Source organism: Belonocnema kinseyi, chromosome 5 (genome assembly GCF_010883055.1).
Source record: "Belonocnema kinseyi isolate 2016_QV_RU_SX_M_011 chromosome 5, B_treatae_v1, whole genome shotgun sequence".
Taxonomy (NCBI): Eukaryota; Metazoa; Arthropoda; class Insecta; order Hymenoptera; family Cynipidae; genus Belonocnema; species Belonocnema kinseyi.
Genome location: NC_046661.1, coordinates 85,707,445 through 85,718,208, shown reverse-complemented (window position 1 = coordinate 85,718,208; position 10,764 = coordinate 85,707,445). Strand labels below are relative to the sequence as shown.

The 10,764-nt window shown below is 33.1% G+C and overlaps 1 protein-coding gene across 5 annotated transcripts in view; it reads left to right on the top strand.

Annotated features, from left to right (window-relative positions):
• Positions 1-10,764, top strand: part of LOC117172330 (glycerol-3-phosphate phosphatase-like) — a 78,171-nt gene that overhangs the window by 48,301 nt on the left and 19,106 nt on the right. The window contains exon 1 of one of the 5 annotated variants that reach the window (XM_033360129.1): positions 997-1,015. The exons of the other annotated variants lie outside the window; for them this stretch is intronic. The gene's annotated coding sequence lies outside the window, so the exon portion shown is untranslated. Of the gene's footprint in view, positions 1-996; positions 1,016-10,764 lie in introns of those variants that run through there. 5 annotated transcript variants of the gene reach the window in all.

The window sequence follows — 10,764 nt, the reverse complement described above, 5'->3', positions numbered from 1 at the left end:
TATTGTGTAGTTTGGAAGTAACGCTCGGATGAATTGTAACACACATAACCTCGAAATATACACGCACGTTGTTAGCAATATCAAAAATTTTTTGATAAAAAACACAAAAAAAGTGTGTGCCCTTAACGGACTGGGCAACAGCCAAGTGCACAATGGGGTAAACCTGCAGCTTAAGGTGTGATCCGAACCACCAGAACCTCTGTAAAGAAAGTTATGAAGAAAAATTTCCAAAGGTACCGGCTCATTTATCGAACCCCGGACCTCTAGCGTGAAGTCCGAGTGCCTAACCAACTGAACTAACGATGCACTTTCATTTTATTATTGGTACTTGACTACTTTAATATATACTATAAATTTTTTACTATATACTTAATACTCTACACTTTATGCTTCTTATTATTACTCATTCATATACTCATTATTTTCCTTTTTTCAAACTTTGACTCGGGTGAACCCGGTTTTTCATCATCGCCACGTACTAAGTCAAGTGAATGATGAGATGATGATGTTCATTTAATATGATGTTTGAAATCTCTTGCGATGATGTAGATTCAAAATTACGGGCATGGTGTAGTTTGGAGTTCGTCTTTTATCGCTGTTATATTTAAATAGCGGCCGCGAGCGTTATTATTATTATTATTATTATTATTATTATTATTATTATTGCTTCGCGACGAGACGATAAATTCTCGTTTCTTAACTATTCTTGTTCGGTTTCGCCAACTTATCGCTGTGCATATAATCGTCTAACCAACTGCTTTTGCTGTATCGATCGTCTCAAAAAGCGAGCGATTTCGATTGACCACCGAAAAGTCTCGTTTTGAAAGTGTAAAAAATTTAAATAGAGCCTGCGTCTTAAAATAATATTTACACACACACAATATCTCTTTACCTGTTAAATGTGTATGACGAATAAAAAATAAATTCAAGAACTTTACCATTTTGAGAAGATGTATATACTATGTGTGAACCAGTAAACTTTCAGTAAACAACATCTTCAATTACGATTGTGAAAGTGAGTAAGTTTTTTGTGCGAATTCTCTTTTCGTAAAATATATGCAGTACGTTGTGGAGAGAAATAACTCTGGGCATTTTTTGAAAAGTTAAAAGGAGACTTGAATCAATTTTCTCCGTGTAAGTAGAAATAATAAAAATATTTATGAAGGTCAACCTTTTATTGTACAGAGAATATTGATGATTCAAAAGAAAACATAAAGTATATTTGAAACAATATTATATAACCCAGGTGCGAATTTTCCATTGGGCCATAGTCGGGCCAACTTTCTCAGAGTTGGGCTAACTTTGCCAACTAGGCATTGGCCAATATATCGAAATGATAACTATGGCCCAACACTGTTTGTCGACTATTGGCTACCATGGTTGGCCCAACCATGACTACTAGAAGTCGGCCGAACAGCGAAATTATAACTTTGGTCCGACCATGTTAGCCGACTATTGGTACAATATCCATTACCAAAATTGGGCCAACTGTGGCAATTACTTGCAAAAAAAAATATCCATTAAATTTTATAGAACTAATCTTATAGTAGAAGATACGATGGGTAGTTTAATAAATATAATACAATCACTACACTGTTTACAATCGCACGCTATGAAAATTTTTATTCGCCTTGGGGCTCGAAAACCTATAAGTTTCGCATTCCTAAATCCTAACGCCTAAAGCCTCTCGGCTAACCTAGCTGGAAGTATTACAAACAAAATCTGAAATATAACCGACAGCTGTGCATGGCCGTCTGCAAATTTCTGTGAACCATTCTATACAAAATATTGCTACGCTGATAATACTATATGTAATAAGATTTCAGATTTTTAACATATTGCAAATTATTATTGAATATTTTATGTGATTAAACAAGATTTAAACTAAATTGAAAAATATTTTAAGATATTATATTATCAAGAACATTATTTATATTTTAAAATTTCTTTACAATCTTAAAGTCATTTAAATTCTACCGAAATTCCTAAAAAAATCTTCAAAATTACTTAAAATCTCTTAAATTCTTAAAAAATATCTTGAACTATTTTAAATATTTTGAAATATTTTAAAATTCGTTTATAAATTTCAAAATTTTCAAAATTAAATAACTCCGGTTAAATCCCTGAAAATTCCTAAGAGTCTGTTTAAACACTTAAAAATATTTTTAAATTACATGAAAATCCTTAAACTCTTTTGATTTTTTTAAAATCATTTAAAATGCTTTCTAAAATTTCAAATTCCTCTACTCACTTTTTAAACCATATTTAATCCATCGAAATGGCACAAAATCCCTTAAAATCACTAAAAATCTCTTGGACTCATAAAAAGTATTTTAAAGTCTCTAAAATGTCTTGAAAATTCTTTTGCTTTTTTTAATTCTTCTCAAATATTTTAAACATCTTAAAAATCACTTGAAATATTTTGAAATTCATTTATAATTTTTTTTCTCTTTTCATTAAAAAGAATTTTTAAATCCCTTTATGCCGATCTCTGGGCCGACGTTGGCACAGAGTTGGGCCGGTAGTCGGCATTACTCGTTAACGAAAGATATCGCATAGTTGCCCTGATGGTTAGTCCATGCTTGGGCCATTGTTGGGTCAATAGTCGGCCTAACTTCTTCACAACTTTCTCAATCCCTTCATGCCGATCTCTGGGTCGACTTTGGCTTAAAGTTGGGCTAGTAGTCGGATTTACTCGTTAACGAAAGATTTCCCATAGTTGCCCTGATGATTGTTCCATGCTCGAGCCAAAGTTGGGCCAACAGTCGGTCCCACGTTGTCTGCCAACATTGGCTGTTTAGGTTGGGCCGACAAAAGTATCTTATAAATATAAAAGGTGGTCCAACTTTGGCTGCCGATCTACGGCGGGCCAAAGTCGGTCTGACTTTGGGCCAACGCACCTGCTCTGGGTGCCGACCTGAATTCGCACCTCGGTAGGAATAAAGAATCCGAAACATATAGGGTTCGAAACCCAAGGCGAATAAAAATTTTCATAGCGTGCGATTATAAACAGTGTAGTGATTGTATTATATTTATTAAACTATCCATCGTATCTTCTACTATAAGATTAGTTCTATAAAATTTAATGGATATTTTTTTCCGTGTATTTGCCATAGATGGCCCGATTTTGGCAATGGATATTGTACCAATTTTCGGCTAACATGGTCAAGCCAAAATTATAATTTCGCCGTTGGGCCGATTTCTAGTAGTCATGGTTAGGCCAACCATGGTAGCCAATAGTCGGCAAACAGAGTTGGGCCATGACTATGGCCCAATGGAAAATTCGCACATGGGCTACACTTGGCTCCCAATCTGGATTCAACCCCGCAATCGACGCTGGTCGAAATTTTGATCCTGTTTTTGATGTCATAAACTTTTCCAAGGGAAGCCGAAGCATCTGAAGAAAAATACTTTTTTACGGAAGCAGGCTGACCTCATCGTCTAGTATTGCCGAACTTACTTCTCAGGCATTTGCTCAACATTCTCTTCTTCAATTATGTTTTCGCAAAGAGCATTTTCGGCCACAGGTTCTTCCACAATCCATCTCAAAATTCGATAAACTTTTTCGTCAACACTCAGTTTCTTGAATGGTGTAGGGAAATCGCTTCCTTTTACCTTGTGTCTCTGCAGGTTGAAGTGCGTTCTTTAACCCGGTGGGTTTCGACGGAGGGGTATAATCTCACTTACTGTCTGGAGTGTGGATAGTCTTTTTTATTTTTCGTCCCATCGGTGTCGTGGTCATTGCATTTTTTGTGCGTCCAACCATCTTGCTTAGCGTAGGTATAGAAATTTCCTGTATAAAATCCAGATCGATTGGGGTAGATTTTGTGATCCATGGCGATGCATCTTCTTCATGATCTGATTTTTCAATCACATCGCACATGTTTATCCAAAAGAACTTCCTCTTCTGCAGCAGCAGGTGCTGCATCATCGCAGCATTCTGAATTCTCAATTTAAAATCCTTCTAGTGGTGTGAGATGAAGAGGCTCGTTCTTCAGTTATCTTTTGTGTCTGCAAGAAAAATAATTTTTTACACTCAGCTCAAAAAAACTGAAACATTTGATCGCTGCTTTAAGTGAAGCGATGTCAAACAATTTGTATACCTTTTCAAAAAAATTCATATGTTCCCAAAATTTTGGGGTCGACACGTCTGTAATTAAATTGACTATTTGCGCCAATTTCTATTTTCCTTTTCTCAGCTTTTTCCCTTGAGTTAGTGCCCTGGATTTTTTATTTGCTTCTTTCAAGGAATCCGCTTCAAACTTGCCCCTCAGAGGAATCCTTTTTTTATTTCAATGTTTTCATGAACACGTTGAGATTCGACTAAATACGCCTTCGTCCAACGTTCTAGACATAATTTTGTGGAGCCCACAGGCAGATTAAGGTGCTTCCGTACAGTGAAGATGTGCCTGAAAACAAAAAGTCTTAAAGTTGATACAATAGATTAAAAAATGAAATAAATAGGTATAAGAAATACTTGCCTGCACGGGAGGCCCATTGAAACGTGTTCATTGCAAGTGCACATTATTTCCGTCGTATTTCTATAACGGTATAATTGTCGCGTTAGACAATAAAATCCTCTTCAATCTGTTAAATGTTTGCTGTAAAATGCTTCAGGACTTCCATGTTTGGATGCCATAGCCTGTCTTTTCAAGCACGAGTTAGCAGTGCTTACATCGTGTTCTGTGTAGCGACTTGATATAAAAAAGAAAAAATCAGCGACAAGTTTTCTAACGTAAAGAAATTGGCAATAACGGACTTTATTTTGCCATTAATGCATTCTAAAGGATTCTTTGTGGTGTTCAGAAAACTCATTTTTATGAAAAATTACCACAAAGCGTTCACTCCTATCTTAGGTGGTACCAATTTTTATCAAAATATTCCTGTACTGAAATTGGTGCTTCTGCTTTTTAATGACTGCACAGTTGAAAATACTTCTGCTCATTATTACAGAAAATCATTTTTTGGATGATGGTCTTCTATGATTCCTTTTGACCGCTTGTGATGCCCAAATTTTCTGTGGTGATCTTGCGATGAAAAGTTCTTTCAGTATGAAAGATAAAAATGATAACTTTTGCATCGGACATCTTCCTTTTTATGACATGTCGCGCCGTGAAATCTTTGTCAGCCATCACTGTGACAGCCGGATTCCCCGACCAGCGCCCGGCTTAAAGCGGGGCTATCCGGCTGGGACCCGGCCGGATTCCTAATTGGATTCCTACACGGGAGTCAGGGAAAATAAAAAGTTATTATTGATGGGTCCCTGTAAAAGTAATTCCAAGAAATGAATAAGAAACATGTCTTTCAAGGGTTTTAAAACAATTTAAAGTGATATGAGATATTTTGTGATATTTTAAAATAAAATGTTGCAGGGAATTATTTTACTCCATTAATAAAAGATTCTACATTAGAGTAATTCCATTTAAAATCATCTGAAGAATCTTAAAAGTTACCAAATTTTCCTAAAGATTACAAAATATTTCAATATATTTCATATATTTTTAGCATTTCACACAGATTATAATTATGTCAAAGATTTAGAAAGGGCGTGCAAATCAGATTTCAATGCAGAGCTCACAAACATTTAAAAACTTGAAAGATTTAAAGGATTTCAAAGTTTTTAAAAATTTTCGAATTCGAGATTTCAAGAGATTTCAAAAGATTTCACAAAGATTTAAAATAATTCAATGATTTCAACGAATATAAAAGATTTAAGAAAGAATGCACAAATGTTTCAAAAGATTTCAAAAAGATTAAAAAAATTAAAAAATGCGTGTACATCAGATTTAAAAGATTTTACAAAGATTTCAAACATTTCACAAAGGTTTTCAAACTTTCAAAACATTTCAATGACTTTAAACGATTTGCAAAACTAACATAGGAAACATAGGAAAATACAGAGATGCGTTCATATCTTTGAATTTCTGTTTACTAACACGAAAATATGAAATTAAAAAAATCTATTATTGAACCAATTTTTTAATATAAGGTTTTAAATATTTTTGAAACAATAATCAATCATTAATCATTTTTAATTGCAAGCGTCTAAAATTTTTAAAAATACGGGCGATTGTCGACAATTTAATTAGAAAAAAGAGTTGAATTGTATAATTTCTAAGTCGAAGCGCTAAAAATTAAATAATTTTAATTTGATTTGGAGAATCGAGAAACTAGCATGATTTTTGAATAAAATTTTGAAAATAAGACGATGTCAAAACCTTTAAAATAGAATATTTTAAGATTAAAATTTTTTTATTTGGGTCATTTAAAGTTTAGAGGAATTGAAATTTTATTCTTTATAATTAAAAGCGTTCAAAACTAAATAGAAATATTTTACAGGCAATGCTTCTGAAATTCTAGAATTTTAAATTGTTATTATATAATGAAATTATAATTTAACATTTAAATCTTACTAGACAACTTTTTCAACAAAAATTGTATACTTAAACCCTTTAAAATTTCAAATATTTTAAGTAAATTTAAATGGCGTAAAAAAACTTATTTTTAAATTGCTGATTATACGTTCCAAAATTCAATCAGTTTAATTTTAATTGCAAAATTAAAACATATAAAAAGGGAAAATGAAAAATCTAGAGTTACTGAAGAAAATTCAGAACTCTGAAATTGTAACCACTTAAAATTACCGAAATTATCCATTTACTGATGTATCGATTTCAGATAGTTTAATTGTTATCTTTTTTAATTTTTAACTCAATCTTTAATTTTTTAATTTGAAATCTTCCTTTTGAATTAATATTAAATCTAGAATTTTTCTAATCAAATATTTTTCAACTTAAAATGATTTATTTGTTTAAATCTTTAATTAAAAATTCGGGGAATTTAAAAATCTTACCTTGAAAATTAAGATAAAGAATAAAAAATAATATTGCTACAATATGATTTCATTTTTTTTTAATTGTGCAATTTTAAGCTTTTCAATTCGAAATATTTAATAACGAAATGGTCCTGAAACTTTAAATATTTGAATTTAAAACTACAATGTTTTGAAATTTAAAATTCGAAACCTCCAAAAATTAATTGAAACATTAATTTAAGAAAAAACTTTAAGTTTCAAGGCGTCAAAGATTAAACTGTTTTAGAGTCAAGTTTCTAGTGATGTTAAGTATCAAGTAACATTTAAAATGATTGGATAGATTATTTTACTAAAAGGCATCATTCTGTCGAAACACTTTAAAAATTATAAATATTATAAAAATATTATTAAATTATTTCTGCCTGGAAACTTTCTGTGATTTAAAAATGCGCAAATTATTAAATACGGGAAATCTCCTGATGTAATATTTCTCTTCCGGGTGGTTGGCCAGAATGAAAAAGCGTTTAAAACAAAATTATCTAAAATTAAAATTGTTTACAGAATATTTTTTAAACAATCGAAAATTAAAATTCTTTTGCTAAATTAACAATCCTTATTTAAATGTTATCATCAGAACATAACATTTTTACTATTTTAATTGGTCTGCACACTGCAGTCAAAAAAGTGATTAATTTGGAAAAGAAATGAGGCTACAAAGTTGTTTTTTATTGCTGTAATGAAAGATATAATCATAAGGAAGAACCTGCAAATTAAAAAGTAAGAAAAGAAAATGAGTTTTGGCATTTTTTTCACAGAAAAAAGATGAGTGAATTCGACAGAACACCTATCAATTTTATTAAAACAAAATCTTACCTACCCAAAACTGTTATTTCCCATTGTTTCAAGAAAATCGCTTATACCCTTTAATATTATTAAAAATATTTCTTAATAATGGTACTTTTAATATGCAATCTTTGTGCATTTTTTTACCTGTAACCTTCTGCGGGGTATTTAATGATTACGATTATCCGAAGAATAAAGTAATGGTAAAATTGGTGGCAGACAATTTTTTAGAGGTATAAAGTTTTATTCAGACAACTTCGCATTTTTCAAAACACATGTGTTGTCATGGAAAAACAAAAGAAAGTTGAACCGATATTTGGTTAAAGTTTATCCTGTAAAGTTAATTTTTGTTGCAGCGAATCTTTTATCGGAAATCGATGTAAAGTTTATCTTCTGTTTTTTCTGTGCAAGAGAGAACAGTAAAAGCAGAATTTTATTCAAAGTATTGACCATTGGATTCTACACATTTTGCCCATCTTTCAAGCAAATCATGGATACCATTCCAAACAAACTTTTTCTCTTTCGAGCAGCGGCGGATCCAGGCCTTGGTCTCGGAGGGGGCGATCGGGGCGTATAAGTCGAAAAAAGCAAAAAAAAAAAATTTCAAGTTATAAGTATAAACACTTAAAGCTCGGGGGGGGGGGGGCGATCGCCCCCCTCTGGATCCGCCAATGCTTTCGAGGCAAATCATTCGACGAGCCATTTTTCGACTTCTTCAAAATTGGCAAAGCGCTGCTCTGCGAGGAAGTATCCCATCGATGCGGAAAGGTGATAGAAGGACGGGGCGAGGTCCGGAGAGTACGGTGGGTGTGATAATATTTCCCAATTCAATGCTTTTAATGTGTTCTTCACCAGTTTAGCGGTATGAGACGGTGCGTTGTTATGTTGTGGGATAACTTTGCCATGTCTTCGTGCCCATTCCGGCCGTTTTTCGATCAACGCATGATTCAAATTGATAATTTGTTGTCGGTAGCGATCCGTATTCACCGTGTCACCAGGTTTTAATAACTCGAAGTACACCACACCACACTGGTCCCACCAAACACAGAGCATTGTCTTACGGCCAAAGCGAGTTGGCCTTGGAGTCGATGGGCCGACCTCACCAGGTGAAAACCATGATTTTTTCCGCTTCGGGTTCTCGAAATAAATCCATTTTTCGTCCCCCGTGACAATTTGATGCAAAAAGATTTCCTTTCGAACCGTTCAAGCAGCATTTCACAAATGGGTTTTCGATTTTCCATTTGTCTATCTTTCAGTTGGTGTGGTACCCATTTTCCATACTTTTGAACTTTTCCCATGGCTGGGTCTTCATCCAGTAACCCCGCAATTCCTCGTCTTCAAACTTGTTCGGTGCACCAGGATGATCATTGTTTGTTAAATCGAAATCTCCACTTTTCAATTGACGAAACCATTTTTTCACATGTTCTAATCACTGGAGCATTTTCACCATAAGTTTCTACCAGCAATCGATGAGCTTTAACTGCTTTTTCCTTTTGATGAAATAAGAAAAGCAACGAATGCCGCAAATGCGATTTACTTGGAACGAAACTCGACATATTCACTGAGGTAAACAACTATAATGCTATTATTTTGGCAGAATGAAATTGTGTATTTTTGAAGGTTATGGTCCATAGAAAAATATGACATAGATGCCAAATCATAGAAATGCATACATATCTCTAGCGACATGTATGAGTAAAACCGGCAAACTTCAACTAACACCCCTGGTAGTTTAGTATTTGCAATGAGGGCGTTACCCAAGTGAAGATGCATTTAGAAATTCCTGCTATCAGGTAGTTGGTATGAATTAAGATAAGGTAATATTGACTTGATCTTATATGTCAATCTCGTACGTTCTAGAAACTTGTTTTATCGCTTTGGGTACAGTTAAGCATTCAAAATTGAATGCGGAAATTTCCATTATGATTGCATTCATTCCTCCGCAGGTGAAATAATGACGAAACCCCTGTTTGATCGGTTTGATGGGTAAAAAAGATGAGGTTTGACAATGTTTAAATTAAACTATTTTTCCAGTTGCTTGTTTAAAAAAAAATGTATAGCGGTTTTTATTCGTTTTTCTTATTAATTGTTATCTACAGTGAAATGAAGTTTTACTTGCTAGGGGAAATTGGCTAATTGGGTCATTAGGCGTAGAACATAAAGTACGAAAAGGCTATGATAATTAAGGCTGAAAGGTAGAACATGCAAAACAAAATTAATACATTATACTAAACCTAAATTATACTGTGGAAATAAATAATGCTGAGCTTATCTGCGTGGAAGACTCCTTTTAGTAATTGTTCTTTCTTTATATACTTTTTGTGAAGTCATAGAGCCATAGTTCACACGTCACACATACACCCGCATAAAATAGTAAACGGTTTTTTTTATAAAATCAAATTACTATATATCTAAAAAAACACCGATAAAAATACGTAACGCATATTTGAAGTTTTTTTAATTACATCTCACATCTTCCAATACTTTCATCCATGCCTTTAAGTAACACACGTTACGCACGATTCTGGCAATTCTTTAAAAATATATCTAATAAGATATAAAAAAATAACTGTTTTGTTTTATTCAAAAATTAATAAATTGTATTATTTAGTACATGATAAATAATTGATGTGATGAAAGGATAGAGGAAAAATGGTTTCATGTTCTTAGAGATATTCTCCTATTCAGAAAATTCTTATTTTTAACTCGAATGAAGTTTTTATCCCAGACGGAAAAATATACATAGTGGAAAAAATTAATATTCCCGTCTATGTATAATTTTTCTGCATGGGATTCCATAATTTGTTGCCTTATCATATTTCCTGATTGGAAATGAAAACAATTAAAGAAAATTTCCGGATTGAACATACTCTGGTCTAGTCTTTACAATGAAGAACTTGGCCCAATTTATGATCCACTAACGAATTTTTTTCAGTTCGACTGTCAGGTACTTGTTTTTTAATATATTATATTATATATATTACGCCTGAAACAAAGACCTTGGTTATTAATGGACCCAAGTGGGGAACCTTACATAACGACTTCGTGAGGTTCTTCGCTTGGGGTGATTGCTAGAGGGATTGATCAGCAACCTGGGTCGGAGCAGT